The sequence below is a fragment of the Pan paniscus genome, chromosome X (genome assembly GCF_029289425.2).
Source record: "Pan paniscus chromosome X, NHGRI_mPanPan1-v2.0_pri, whole genome shotgun sequence".
Classification (NCBI taxonomy): domain Eukaryota; kingdom Metazoa; phylum Chordata; class Mammalia; order Primates; family Hominidae; genus Pan; species Pan paniscus.
This window is the reverse complement of record NC_073272.2, coordinates 40,240,112-40,255,596: the sequence shown is the minus strand read 5'-3', so window position 1 is coordinate 40,255,596 and position 15,485 is coordinate 40,240,112. Positions and strand designations below refer to the sequence as shown.

The 15,485-nt window shown below is 37.5% G+C and overlaps 1 protein-coding gene and 1 non-coding gene across 2 annotated transcripts in view; both read right to left on the bottom strand.

The window, feature by feature from the left end:
* The window catches only part of TSPAN7 (tetraspanin 7), a 127,556-nt gene that overhangs the window by 76,771 nt on the left and 35,300 nt on the right, over nucleotides 1-15,485 (bottom strand). The window lies entirely within an intron of this gene.
* On the bottom strand, nucleotides 3,916-3,977 carry LOC112438560 (U7 small nuclear RNA). The gene has a single exon (XR_003026967.1). It is a non-coding gene; the product is annotated as a U7 small nuclear RNA (small nuclear RNA).

The window sequence follows — 15,485 nt, the reverse complement described above, 5'->3', positions numbered from 1 at the left end:
CAGGAGACCCATTTTTCCTCAGATTCACTCATGGCTTTACCCACCAACTTCCCCACAATAAGCTCTGAAAGCAGAAGCCAGATTTCTCCCAGAGACTTGGTGGGCTTTCATCAAACAAAACCAATGTCTCTCTTTCCTTGCACAGCTAGGTTTGTGCTTGCTGCTTGGTTTTCAAAACCATACAATATATTGTTTAGGGATACATACATAACTCTGGATGCTAAAAAGATAAGGAAGAAAATGAGTGACAAGTCAGGGTAGTGGTTATCTCTGGAGGTTATGCAACTGGGAAAGGGAACAGAGGAAAGGTCTTTAAGGAGCTGCTATTTTCCCATTTCTTAAACTGGGGGTGTGGGCCCGTTAGAATTTTAAAATTATTCTTTATATTGTACCTATATCTACTAAACATTCTTTTGTATTTACAATACATTTTGCAATTTATAAGATGATTTGGGTCACAGATTATGTTACAAAGAGTACAAGAATCTATACCATTTGTCTCTGTTGTTCCCCATAACAGCAGTGGACAGTCTGTTCCCACCATCACGATCCTTTAATATGGCCCAAGACAGCAGTCACAGAACAGCAATTCTAGAAGACACTTTATGGCAGGAACAAACAGAAACAAGACCCTCTGTAATTAGCTTTCACATACAGCCATGAGAAATGCCCTGATGCGCCTCAACTAGTGGGGATTCCTGCAAGTTGACAGGCTTCTGAAACCGAAGTGTCTAGCCAAAAGAGATTGTTCTCACCATTTCCCCAACGTGACTTAGTCTTGTTTGAACAAACTGGCAATTCCAAAATAAATACCCCAGACAACAGGTTCACTTTCCCAGCATGATTCAGATGAAGCAGCAGAAATGTTTATTGTTAACTACTGACCCATGTTTGGTCGATTTCCTTAAACACTATGTATGCTATGCGCATACCACCATGACTAAAAGTCACTTTTCTTGAAAGGCATCTTGCTATTCGATTTCACTAAGCTGCTCCAACAGAAAAACTCTTTCCAAATTCTCATGTGCTGAATATTTTCCTTCCGTGTCTAGTCAAAGAAAGAAAGAAGTCATTCTACAGCATTCACAGAGGACTGAAGATGCTGCAGCCCAAGTCTCATGCTGTTTAGCCATCTGGCTGAGATGCGGCCTGCCTTCCCTACCCACCGATTTTCTCTTACCTCTTTTGGAATTCAACTCAAAATTCAGAGGCAGACAATCGAAAGCAACTGGGCACTGATTTGAGTAAGAGCATTATATTCCACTCACCTGACTAATAAAGTGAAACAGCTGGCTATGTTACATTAACACCAATGGATTTATACCTTGACTTTTCTAAAATATCACTGGAAACAGCATCTTCAGAAAGAATAATTTTTCTCAGACTTAAACTGCCTCCACTTGAAGAAGATTGCTCCATTGTGAATAGGCTCACCTCTGAGAAAACTCAGTGAAGTGTATCAAGACATGGCCACAGTACTCTTTTTCATCAGATGTTTCTGATAAAATATTGGCCATCAATAATGACTCTCCTCCCAGATTAGAGCTTCTCAACCGTGGCTGCACACTGGAATCACCTGGGGAGCTTTAAAAACTACTGGTGCTTGGGTCTCACCTTCCAAGAATGAGCTACTAGGTCAGGGATGTGGTCTGGGTTGAGTTTGGAAAGCTCCCCAGGTGATTCTAATGCGCAGTCAAAGGTAAGAAATATGGTCTATTAGAGAATAATAGTGACCAGTTTCCTCCTGTCGAAAATATAAGCTAACATTTCCTAAAAAACCATTACTGCTTTAACAGTGTGTATGTTTACATATGCCATGCAGCATATCTAAGTAATTAAGAACACAGAATCTTGAGTTAGGCTACCTGGGTTTGACTGCTGGCTTTGCCACTCACTGGCTGAGTGATCTTGGACAACTTATATAACTGCTCTGTGCCTCAGTTTCCTTATCTGTGAAATGGGCTAATATGAATACCCATAGATCACAAAATGGTATTTAATTAGTTGATATTTATAGAATGCTTAAAACAATGGATATGACACAGAACATGCCTTAGTAATGTTTGCTGGATAAACTGTCAAGCCAGTTTCTGTCAAGAACCCCAAATAATACAGAATCAGATACGACTTTCTTTGGAATGCCAAGCGTACATTTTTAGTACAAAAATCTCTCAGATTTTTTGTACTACCTCTTATTTTTATAATGGAACTTTATCCAGCTCTGGCCAAAGGGGCATTTTTTGAGGTCCAAGAGGAAAATTTAACATAACCTAGCGACATTTCTTTATTGCTGGGTCCAACCCTCTCTCCAGCATTTCAGACATCCATGTCATTGTTAATAACCTGGTGTGAAATCTGAGCACTATATTTGCAGGAATTGGCAAGAACGGCTTTAGAATTCCAAGTTTTTTTATTTTCAAATGAGTATGTAACTGTCTCACCTAGAAGATAAAGGAGTATTTTTTCAAAGAGTTCTCTGTAGCCTTGTAGGAGATAGAGGTCCTTGGATTTTTCTTACTTTAATTATATACATATATATATATGTATATATATATACACACACATGTATATACACATATACATATGTATATGTATATATGCTGCATGCCAAGCACCATGCACAGAAATTTATTGATTCAAAAAATATTTAAAACAGGAGATCAAAACTGAATGCAGTCCAAAAATGTGAGAACAGACACTTGGCTGCACAAGCTTTTCAACTACACAGATAAATATAAAATAGTATTTGAGGAAAAATAGTTTCATACACGTAGCTCCTAAACACAGAGGAAGCCTGATGGTAAACATTTCAGAGTCTCTCTGTCTTCCACTAATAATAGAACTGATTTATTATCAAGGCAGTGCAAAAATGATGCAGAAAGGTTGTGTGAAGAGAGACAGCTCCAAATAATATTCCCCAACACCACTTCAAATTCATTCAGCTTGCCAATGCTTTCATTCAAAAACCAACACTTAAATTCTCGAATGCCACAAAATCGCTTCTTAAAAATAATGAAAGCTCATTTTGAAACATGCAGATTACTCATCAGACACTGCTGAGAGAGTGTGTAAACAGGCTCATTTTTACAGGGCAATTTGGTACTGCGTATTAAAAGCATTTACAGTGTTTATCCTCTAACACAGGGATTTATCCTTAGGAAGTAATGGACACTCATGTGAAAAATGCACGTGCAAGAAAGGTCATCATAACATTGCTTAATAGCAAAAAAGAGCACTGATTACCTAGAGGGTGGTATATTCATACAATGGGGTCCTGTAGCATAGCAAAATATTGAGTGAAATGGGAAAATATCTGCGATAATGTTATCAGGAAAAGGTGGTTAAGTTATTTGGATAGCAGGACTCCATTTTTGTGGAAAATAAGGATATTAATCACTGAAAAAATGTATGGAATGATGCACAGCAAAATGTTAAAGGAAGTTATCTTTGATTAATGGGATTGTGGGAAATTTTCTTTCAGGCAGTAATTTTTAATTATTCAATTATGTATGGCTGGCACAATAAAATGAATAAAATAGCTACAATTTTAAAAATAAAATGTAATAAATATATATTAAATAATACTATGTATATAAAATAAAGAAGGGGAACAGACCACTTTTCAACTTTCCCATATTTCTCAAGAGTTGTCTAAAATAAGTTCAGTAATGGCACCAAGGAAAGTTACCACATAGTTCTTATCCACTAAGAAATGGCCAGAAAACAAAGGCAGTGGAACTGAACATTTTAAAACCAAATACTGTCTTCTGAAGTGAGGGCTACCCATATTGGATTGGAGTCAGCAGTCAAGTGTTTTAAAACCTTAGGTTCTCAAGACCCTAACTTTGGCACATGCTAACAGTTCAGTTACCTCACCATTTTTCTTTAAAAAAAAATATATATATTTTTTGGTGGGGGGGCTTTCTGGTAAAAACCGGAAAGCCTGCTAGACAAATTCTAAAAGAGCTGTAACATTACTTTTTTTCCAACTCTTCTGGAAGTGTGAATTGCCCAAAGGAAACAGATGTTTAAAGGAACTGAAAGCTTAAGTGTCCCCAATTTACTTCGACTTATTTCTTACCACACTGCCACCGCCCTCCCCTTTGCTTTATTTCTCCAGTTCTCCCATATTTCCTAAAGGCTGGGGTCCTTCCCTACCAGGGACCAGGCTGAATCAGGAAAGATTCAAGGGAATCTAGGGTTTGGGGGTGCCCGGGAAACAGCTTTGAAGCCATTCAATACTCATTTGGTAATCTTAATTCTAACTCAGAATTGGTTCTTCTCTTTCCCACCTTTTTTTTTTTTTTTCCTCAAGGCTAAAACTAGATCCGAGACCAGTCTTTCTGCAGACACTAAACATAGCCATGTTTTGGTTTCTGCAGGATCAGGAAGAAGGTGAGTCCTAAAAATGGTTGGGCAAGTTCAATCGTCAGTGCTCACCTTTGGTCTCACACAGATGCCTCAGATGTCAGAATATGAAATCACAGAATTATAAAAAATTAGAGTTGAAAGTGGCTTTCTAAATATTATAGATGAATGCTACGAAAAGTGTGCTCACTGGTCTAGCAGCAGCAGTACTGCTTGGGTGCTTGTTAGAACTGCAGATTCTCCAGTCCCACCACAAGTCCACTCAATCAGCAGCTCTGCGTGTGGGGTCTGGGTACCTGCATGTTTACTAGCTCTCCAGGTGCTTGAGGCTCACCTAAGTGAAAACTACTATTGTAGAGTAAGAAGCTGAAGCACAGTGAGAGTATCATTTATCTTCACAAAACGAGAGAGAGGAAAAAAAAGCAGTGAGACATCTAAATAAAGCTACACTATTTTTCTGTTTCAAGATCTGCAATGCTGTACCCGCAGGTCTCTGGATTATCTTTCATTTCCAGTTGTCTTTTCGTTTTTACATCACTACCCTTGGAGAAACTGTGGCAACCATTACAGAGCAGCCCAGTGCAGTCTCTGGAGCATGAAGGAGCATTTAATTCAAACTCTTTTTACAAATCACTAGATTAATGAAATTCATCATACATGCGAGTTCTGGGGTGTCGACTGCATGCAAATCATATCTAACAAGCTAAGCGCAGACTTCTAAAGTAGTTCCCAGAAAATCAGAGCAGCAAATGCTAGAATAGGAACTTGACTATATATTAATGTAAAAGAAGAACTAGAGTCCCTTATCTTATTTTCTCAGGCTGTCCTTCTCCACATCCACACCAAGACTCAGAGAGGAGCTCTGAAATGTAGGGAGTTCCAGCTCACAAAATAATTTACGTTTCCAAAAGATCATTTCTAAATCCTTTGTTTGAAAGCTGGACACATTTCCTCATTAAACAATGTTATAAATGGTCTTAAATGTCCAATCAAAATAGATTTACAATGAAATTGGCATTATAAAAAATCTAATCATTTAAAAATACTTCCTCTGGAAAAAAAGTTCAAGCTCCAATTTAGGTGTAACTTCACAAACGGGGCCCCATTAGGCATGGGGATCACAGCAGTAGCTTCTGGTGATGCAGAAATGTTGGGGGTGGATGTCTGGTGTTGCATTCATCACTTCCAGGTTGTAAATCACCAATATTATGGACTTAAGATTCAGGATCCCAAGACAAAAAGATCACACTTACTACATCAGCTACTATCCTAGAAAACTCTGACCTAATACCTTAAAGAAGGCTGTAGCTCTGGCTCGTCTGGGTACCAAGACCAAAGTCAACTGATGTCTTGTTTTTATTATCTTTTACATTTTCCAACTCTTTCACCCCCCAAGTTGGGCTAGGTCCTGCCTCTTTGTAACTCTAGTCTCCACTTAATGTTACATAAAATATATCAATGTCTTAAGAATTTAATATTTTTCAAAGGAATTAGTCTAATTTCTAATCCCTTTTAAAATATTAAATTCATTTGAGAAGTGTCTGTTCATGTCCTTTGCCCACTTTTTGATGGGGTTGTTTGTTTTTTTCTTGTAAATTTGTTTGAGTTCATTGTAGATTCTGGATATTAGCCCTTTGTCAGATGAGTAGGTTGTGAAAATGTTCTCCCATTTTGTAGGTTGCCTGTTCATTCTGATGGTAGTTTCTCTTGCTGTGCAGAAGCTCTTTAGTTTAATTAGATCCCTTTTGTCAATTTTGGCTTTTGTTGCCATTGCTTTTGGTGTTTTAGACATGAAGTCCTTGCCCATGCCTATGTCCTGAATGGTAATGCCTAGGTTTTCTTCTAGGGTTTTTATGGTTTTAGGTCTAACGTTTAAGTCTTTAATCCATCTTGAATTAATTTTTGTATAAGGTGTAAGGAAGGGATCCAGTTTCAGCTTTCTACATATGGCTAGCCAGTTTTCCCAGCACCATTTATTAAATAGGGAATCCTTTCCCCATTGCTTATTTTTGTCAGGTTTGTCAAAGATCAGATAGTTGTAGATATGCGGCGTTATTTCTGAGGGCTCTGTTCTGTTCCATTGATCTATATCTCTGTTTTGGTACCAGTACCATGCTGTTTTGGTTACTGTAGCCTTGTAGTATAGTTTGAAGTCAGGTGGTGTGATGCCTCCAGCTTTGTTCTTTTGGCTTAGGATTGACATGGCAATGCGGGCTCTTTTTTGGTTCCATATGAACTTTAAAGTAGTTTTTTCCAATTCTGTGAAGAAAGTCATTGGTAGCTTGATGGGGATGGCATTGAATCTATAAATTACCTTGGGCAGTATGGCCATTTTCACGATACTGATTCTTCCTACACATGAGCATGGAATGTTCTTCCATTTGTTTGTATCCTCTTTTATTTCCTTGAGCAGTGGTTTGTAGTTCTCCTTGAAGAGGTCCTTCACATCCCTTGTAAGTTGGATTCCTAGGTATTTTATTCTCTTTGAAGCAATTGTGAATGGGAGTTCACTCATGATTTGGCTCTCTGTTTGTCTGTTATTGGTGTATAAGAATGTTTGTGATTTTTGCACATTGATTTTGTATCCTGAGACTTTGCTGAAGTTGCTTATTAGCTTAAGGAGATTTTGGGCTGAGACAATGGGGTTTTCTAGATATACAATCATGTCATCTGCAAACAGGGACAATTTGACTTCCTCTTTTCCTAATTGAATACCCTTTATTTCCTTCTCCTGCCTAATTGCCCTGGCCAGAACTTCCAACACTATGTTGAATAGGAGTGGTGAGAGAGGGCATCCTTGTCTTGTGCCAGTTTTCAAAGGGAATGCTTCCAGTTTTTGCCCATTCAGTATGATATTGGCTGCGGGTTTGTCATAGATAGCTCTTATTATTTTGAGATACGTCCCATCAATACCTAATTTATTGAGAGTTTTTAGCATGAAGGGTTGTTGAATTTTGTCAAAGGCCTTTTCTGCATCTATTGAGATAATCATGTGGTTTTTGTCTTTGGTTCTGTTTATATGCTGGATTACATTTATTGATTTGTGTATATTGAACCAGCCTTGCATCCCAGGGATGAAGCCCACTTGATCATGGTGGATAAGCTTTTTGATGTGCTGCTGGATTCGGTTTGCCAGTATCCATTTACGCAGCCAAAAAACACATGAAAAAATGCTTACCATCACTGGCCATCAGAGAAATGCAAATCAAAACCACAATGAGATACCATCTCACACCAGTTAGAATGGCAATCATTCAAAAGTCAGGAAACAACAGGTGCTGGAGAGGATGTGGAGAAATAGGAACACTTTTACACTGTTGGTGGGACTGTAAACTAGTTCAACCCTTGTGGAAGTCAGTGTGGCGATTCCTCATGGATCTAGAACTAGAAATACCATTTGACCCAGCCATCCCATTACTGGGTATATACCCAAAGGACTATATATCATGCTGCTATAAAGACACATTCACACGTATGTTTATTGTGGCACTATTCACAATAGCAAAGACTTGGAACCAACCCAAATGTCCAACAATGATAGACTGGATTAAGAAAATGTGGCACATATACACCATGGAATACTATGCAGCCATAAAAAATGATGAGTTCATGTCCTTTGTAGGGACATGGATGAAATTGGAAATCATCATTCTTAGTAAACTATCGCAAGAACAAAAAACCAAACACCGCATATTCTCACTCATAGGTGGGAATTGAACAATGAGAACACATGGACACAGGAAGGGGAACATCACACTCTGGGGACTGTTGTGGGGTGGGGGGAAGGGGGAGGGATAGCATTAGGAGATATACCTAATGCTAAATGACGAGTTAATGCGTGCAGCACACCAGCATGGCACAGGTATACATATGTAACTAACCTGCACATTGTGCACATGTACCCTAAAACTTAAAGTATAATAATAAAATAAAAAATAAATAAATAAATAAAAATACAAAAGAAAAACAACAACAAAAAAAATATTAAATTCATAAGACACTATTTTTATGTAACATTAAAGAAACCCTACATACCTTAACTGTTGCTCCCAAATCACCCCATATCCTCCAGTCCTAGGCAAATACTAATTTACTTTCTGGCTCTACAGATTTGCTTATTCTGGATCATTTTATACAAATGGAATCATATAATATGTGATCTTTTGTGACTGGCTCATCCATGATATAGCATGAATCAGTACTTCATCCCTTTTAATTTCCAAATAATATTCCATTGTATGGATATATCACATTTTATTTATCCATTTATCAGTTGATGGACATTTGGGTTGTTTCCACTTCTGAGCTATTATGAATAATGTGCCTAAATGCCCATTTATACACAAGTGTTTGTAAGGAAATATGTTTTCAACTCTATTGGGTATATACTTAGGAGTGAAATTACTGGATCACATGGTAACTCTATGTTTAACCACTTAAGGAAATGTCAGACTGTTTCCCAAAGTGTCTGCGGCATTTTACATTCCCATCAGCGATGTATTAGGGTTCCAACTTTTCTACATCCTTGCCAACACTTCTTTTTTATTATAGACATTCTAGTGAGCATTAAGTGGTATTTCATTGTAGTTTTGATTTGCATTTTCCTAATGGTTAATATCATGCGTTTTTCATGTGTTTATTGACCTTTTGTATACTTGCTTTAGAGAAATGTCTATTTAGATTCTTTGCCCATTTTTTAATTATTTGCCTTTTAAATATTGACTTGTAAGAATTCTTCATATATTGTTGATACAAGCCCCTTTTCAGATATATGATTTGCAAAAGTTTTTCCCATTTTGTGGGTTGTAACATCCACTTTTTTGCTTATCACACAGAATGTGTCTGTCTGAATAGTTTGGTAGTACAGAATATCCACTTATTCCCGAATACTCAGCTCAAGGGGTTGCAGTCACACACTAGCTGGCTTTCTCACTGCTTAGTCCCACCTAAGGACCTTGTCATTACTCTTCCCTCAGCCTGGAACACTTCTGGAGCACATGGCCTGTGCTCTCACTGCATTGAAGCCTTGCTTCAATGTTACCACCTTTGAGAGACCTTCCCTGCCCATTTTCTCTAAAATTGCAACTCCTCCCGCCCACCTCTCCATTCTCTTACCCTGCTTTTATATTATGTAAGTGCAAAGAAAATATATCAAGAATTGAGATTTGTCAGAAACTTTTGTTTGCCTTTCTTTGACTACTGGTTAAATTGAATGTTTTCTTGGATGTTTATTGGCAGCCATGTGCATATTTATATTTCTTCTTTGTAAATATCCCATTCATGACCTTTGTTGATTTTTCTATTGGCATATTTGTCTTTCTTGTTAATTGTTAGGAATACTATGCCTTTGTCTATTATCAATAATTTGCCCAGCTTGTGTTTTCCTTGTTTATTCATGCTGTTTGCCATATGAGAGTTCATTTTTATGGAGACTAGTCTATTTATATTTATTCATTGCCTTTGATGCATTCTTTTTCCAGGAATAAAAAAAGTGATTAGGTATTATACTTAAAACACTTATCATAACAATCCCTTTGTCATACTGCCCTATGATTTCTCATTCAGAAAGCACATACATCATACTACTGCAGAAACTTGGTTTTCCTTCATGCTCAGCTCTCATACCTCATCACAGCAACTAGTAGAGTTGCTTTCATTATATTAAAAGCATTTAGCAACTAAAAGGTCCACTGTGGGAGATGACTACATTAACAACCCCAGTAAGTCACACTTCCCCATATCTAAGCCCTTGTGTAGTCTTCCCTCCCACAGTGACACTGGGCTTGGTGATGTGACTTGCTTTGGTCAGTGAGACATGGGCCAATGTTATGTAGACAGAAGCATCAAGACTGCTTGTTCATTATTCCTGAGAACTCATCTGCTATGATGTGAAAAGCTTAGGCTGGCCTCCTGGAAGATGGGAGAGAATGTAGTGTGCCACCCCAGCTAAGGTCCAAATGCATGAGGAAGGCTAGATGACACCATGTGGAACAGAGATGGGCCATCCCAGCTGAGTCAAGCCCATACTACCAACTTGCCTAATTGTGAACAAATAAATTATTGTCTTCAGCTGCTAAGTTTGGGGATGGATTTTTATACAACAATAGCTAATCATTCCCTTACCAGTAGATGTATCTTATAATTCAGTTCAATGAAGTGCTATGTGGCCAGTATATCTTTCAAAACACACACAAAAACATAAAACATTTTTATGCTGGGTTAGAGGAAAAACATGGAAGATAAATATTTGTGTCAATGGGGATAAATTAAATGGTAGATGGTTTATGCCAATTTCCATAATTACTGATTGCATTTATATTTATTTCATGTAAATTTTACAAGTTTTTAAATGGAAATTCTTTTAGTAAAACAGCCTTTAAGATCCATCTGTAGAGTATCTATTCTGGGGCTTCTCCCACAACTATACTTACCCCATGGCAGGGACCACAGTCTCTACCATTGTGTTCTTAGAAATTACTCCCTTGACTCTTGTTTGAGCAGTTTTATGTGATTATCTAAGTCTCAAAATAATATCATCCTATCTGTATGATATACCCTACATGATATGTACTTCCAGAAAGGGAAGTATCCCTGCTTACTAATTAACAACTGCATATTTTCACATCCAGTTTCCACGCCTGTTTCAGAATATCATGGTCTTCTATACTCTACCTTGTAGTATTGATCCCTGTGCTGAGGTATTCATGAAGGGACACCTTCTGCAAAAGAGACTTGGGAAGGGCAGACCAACGTCTACTCAAGGGACTTCCCTATATGAAGGGAAATTTATAGAATTCAATCTAATGTGTACATCATGCTGGCTGATTCCTTGGATGATGGTGTTCATGAGGTCACAGTTTGGCTTAAACAGACAAATTAGCCTATTTCATGAAAACACCACTCCCACCTTCTCAAAAAATCTTGTTCTAAAGCCACAGTTCATTCAAAGCCCTGGGTATGTGATTTTGAAAGGGAGGTGCTAATGTAATGCCCATTGCTATTAGAAAGAATATAAAGCAGCCTTCCTGCTTATTGGAAGAAAAGAACATCACTTTTTGTTAGAAACTGCCCAAATTCAATCAAGCAATAAGTCTATGACACTTGCTAGCTATGCAGGCAAGAGAAATGAGGCTTGGAAAACAAAAAACATTGCTAAATTATACCCTCTCATCCCTCCTATTTATAGGTTGTCAAATTGTAAGATTCCACTCTTAGCTGGGCTGGACAGATGAGACAGAAACAGCATAATATCTCTGGAAGTGACAAACAGCTGGCAGAGCTTACGTGCTTCCCTTGCTGATAGAAGAAACAGAACAAAGGGCCAAAGAAGTGAATGGCAGTCAGTAAGCCCGAAGTGAGATGCTTTTCACAAGTGGGCCTTCCATTTCTGTGCTTTACAAAAAAAGAATGTAGGGGGTTGGGGAGAAAAACAAGATCAAGGGAAACTTAAGACCCTTTGTATGTTTAGGCTTTCCAGCTGGGTACACAGCTCACCCAAATATCTATCCTCTCCTGCTGTTACTAAAAATATATGGAACAGCTCTTCCAGGAGGAAAACGGTCACATATCACCAAGGAGACAGGAAGATACTCATGATATGGTTTTTAAAATGACTTGAGAATCCAAGCAACCCTTGATTCCTCTCTCTGGACTCTGCCAAGAGGGTAACTAAAGTTTCTGCCTAAAAAGAGATTTTCTTCTCAGATAGAATTTTGTCTGTTCACATCTGATACTGGGAATCAGCTGAAATCTAAAGTGCCTTAAAACTAGTTCATTGTGAAGGCAGACATTCTGGCAGGAAAACTAGAAAATGCTGCCACCAAAATAAATGCACATTGTCTTGCACCAACTGCTACTAGAAAGAGATTTCAAGGATTCTAGCAGAAAAGAGGGGATTGACAAGAAATTGAGCATGGGAGTGCTATTGGGAGAAATGTAAAACAAAATCATTTTCAAATGAAGGGTATTTCTCACAAAATTGGAAGGCAAAGCTTTCTTTCTATGATATGCAACATGGAAGAAACAGGATGCATATTTTTCTCACAAGTCTCGCACAGTTGCTTTTCTTTGAATAATGCCCTTTGCTTGCTTCCTGCTGCCAAGAAAATGTAGGGCAAGCTAATACAAGCACTGCAAAATGGGGGACTCCATTAAACCTGATTGCAATTCATCTCCACATCCCCAGTACTTGATTGACTCAAAAAAGGCTGGCTATTTGTGTGATGTTCCCGTTATTTTCTCATTTTCATAATGCCTATTGTCTTTGAATTCACCATTAATATTACATTTTATATTTGGTCATTTTGTTCCCCTTCTTTCCCATACAAAATATGTACAATTCTTACATATGTGCTTAATTCACATTCAAGAGAGGATAAAGGGGTGGAGGCTCCCCTAAAATTTCCAAATAAGATTTTTTTTTAAATAAGTGTGGAACTTGGGTGAAGAGAATTAGATAAATCCTATTAATCAAAATCCTTGATTCATGAGGACTCATCATGGCATTCTTGTGTTTATTATATTAATATGCACATACACACATGAACCCACTACCCAAAAGAGACTAGAACATGGATAATAACTTACATCTCCCTATGTAGTGATTTCCATTTCCTTCCCCTGCCTCCCTCATCCCAGGATAGCCACTATTAAGAACCATGTGTTGTGTTGATCTTTGATATATTCCTGTCATGTAATCCTGGGTGACTTACTTTAACTTAATAAGATTCATCCGCAGTGTTGTGTATTGCAATAATTCATTCATTTCTACTGCTGTATACTACTCATTGTATGAATCAGGGAAAGCAGAAAGTAAAATTTAGAGTATGAATACTTCATTGCATTAATTTATTTTACATTTGTTACTTCTTAAGCAAACAAATGTTATATGAAGCATCACTTGTTTTAAAACAATTGACCATATATAACAAGTTGCTACTGTGTTTATTGTACTTTATAACTAATTTCTTCACTTTCCTTTTTTCATATTTTCCAAAATTGAATGCTCATTATGGGTTCTATACTGGGTTTTCTTAAAGATTAGTGATATTAGAACTGGTGCAGATTAGGGCTGCCAATCCAAAGTCAGTTTGTTATAACAGCAGTCAAATTAGACTCACCCCCAAATTCTAATTTATTCAACATTTCCAGTGATCTCATGGCCAGAAACTCCTATAAAAGATATAAGGCATTAGTGACACCAAGCTGAACAAAACCATTCCTTTTCCTCAAAGTTCTCACTGCCTAATGGAGGGAGGAAATAATAATTTTAAAAATCTACAATAATACAAGAGGTAATTGTAGAGTCTTAGCCCAGGAATCAACTTCCTGGTAGAAGAAGAAAAAAAAAAGGGCATACTAAACAGAGGGACATTATGCAAAGGCACAGAGGTGGGAAAGTTATCAAGTGATCAGAGGTCTCCAAGCACGGTGGTAAGAAAATCAAGAGTTAAAACTTAGAGCATCTTGAACTTTGTCCCAAAGCAACTTTATCCCAGGGAGCCACATAGAGATTTCACAGAGAGGAGGGATAGGATCAGATTTACTATACTACAAAATGGGTGGCACTAGAGAGTGGGCTATGGGTAAGAACAGTTAGAATACTAGTCTATGATCCAAGAAATACATGATGTGGACCTGGACTGAAGCAGCTGCATGGATCATGGATACAGGAGAGGAGGACACAGATTTCTGTGATATTTATGCAGCAAAGTTGACCAAAAAGAAGACACAGACTCAACAAAAAATGAGCTTAACATACACATTGGTGGTCTAAAAGTAACTGCAGTACAATTGTTTCAAGTGCCATGCCTAAAAGAATAAAAAGTTGCCCATAGGAAGAGAAAAGCCTCTCTGGAATATCGCTTCCATCCCAAGAAACCTTCCAAATACTGAAGTATGTTTTCATAAATTACCAGTTATTATTATTTGAAAATATACTCACAGAATACAACCCCAAAATTTCTTATAACAAGCTAATCTTGTTATCACCCACAGAAGAGAAAATGTGATACCCAGTTAAAATCTTAGTCTAATTGTGTTTTAAACATATAGTTCATTCTCAATATTCACAGCACTTATGTTTTATGAAGTCACCACAAAGACTGAATTAACAAATACTGAACCATTGCTCCTAGGGGAAATACAGGAGTAAGTTCCTACAAGCCTCTGGTCACAACATTTTTGTTACCTAATCAATACATAACCTTGTTTTATATGTGTTTGTTTAAAGACACTGTACTTAACATATATTTTTGGTTCATTATCATTAACTCGCAGCCAACACTGCTCTAACTCATACCCAAAGGAAGCTTATCTAATACACAAATTTTCTCTGTAAGGCACATCGCAGGCTTCTTGTGCTTAGGAACACTGAACAGCCCTTCAGCACTATAGTTAAAGACCACCTTAAACACCAAAATCAACAACATAAAGCACAAAAATCAGGAAAAACACAGCACTAAATAGATTACAAAAAAATATACTTGTTTATAGTATGAGAGCTGAAATAAGAAAGTAGAGTATTGCCTTGTTTGACTTTAACAGGGAATGTACATGTCAGGTGACTCAAATTTTTTCACTTCTCTGTGCATGTCTGTGAGTGACAGCAAAAGCACCAGAAGTACCGATTTGGGGGTTACAAATAGTAATAGATTCTAGCAAGTCGGCAAATTTGCAAATATAGAATCCACAAATTATGAGAATTGACTATATTTCCAAGAGATCATGTCTTACCTTGAGGCCTCAAAAAGCACTTTCGTAGGTGGACAGAGAAAGTCAGTAACAATGCCAAACTTTTAGTTATGTTCTTTTCCAGAATGAGTTCAAAAGTGTCTCTCAGACTTCATATAAAGATGACCCCTTTGCTCATCTTCCATGAGCCTGGAAAAAGCTCAGTTTTAAATCAGGTTTTAAATATAAGAAGACCAAAGCTTTGAAAAATTGAGAAGCAAGTTCTTATTTCAGAAAAAAAGAATGAAAAGGACCAGGAATGAATTCTAGATGACCTGATTCCTAAACACCTAAACAAATGTCCCATCTTCTGTGGTAGTGCTTCTCAAACTTTAGTGTGCCCGTGAATCCCCTGGGAGCTTGTGAATAATGTTAACTTCTGGTTC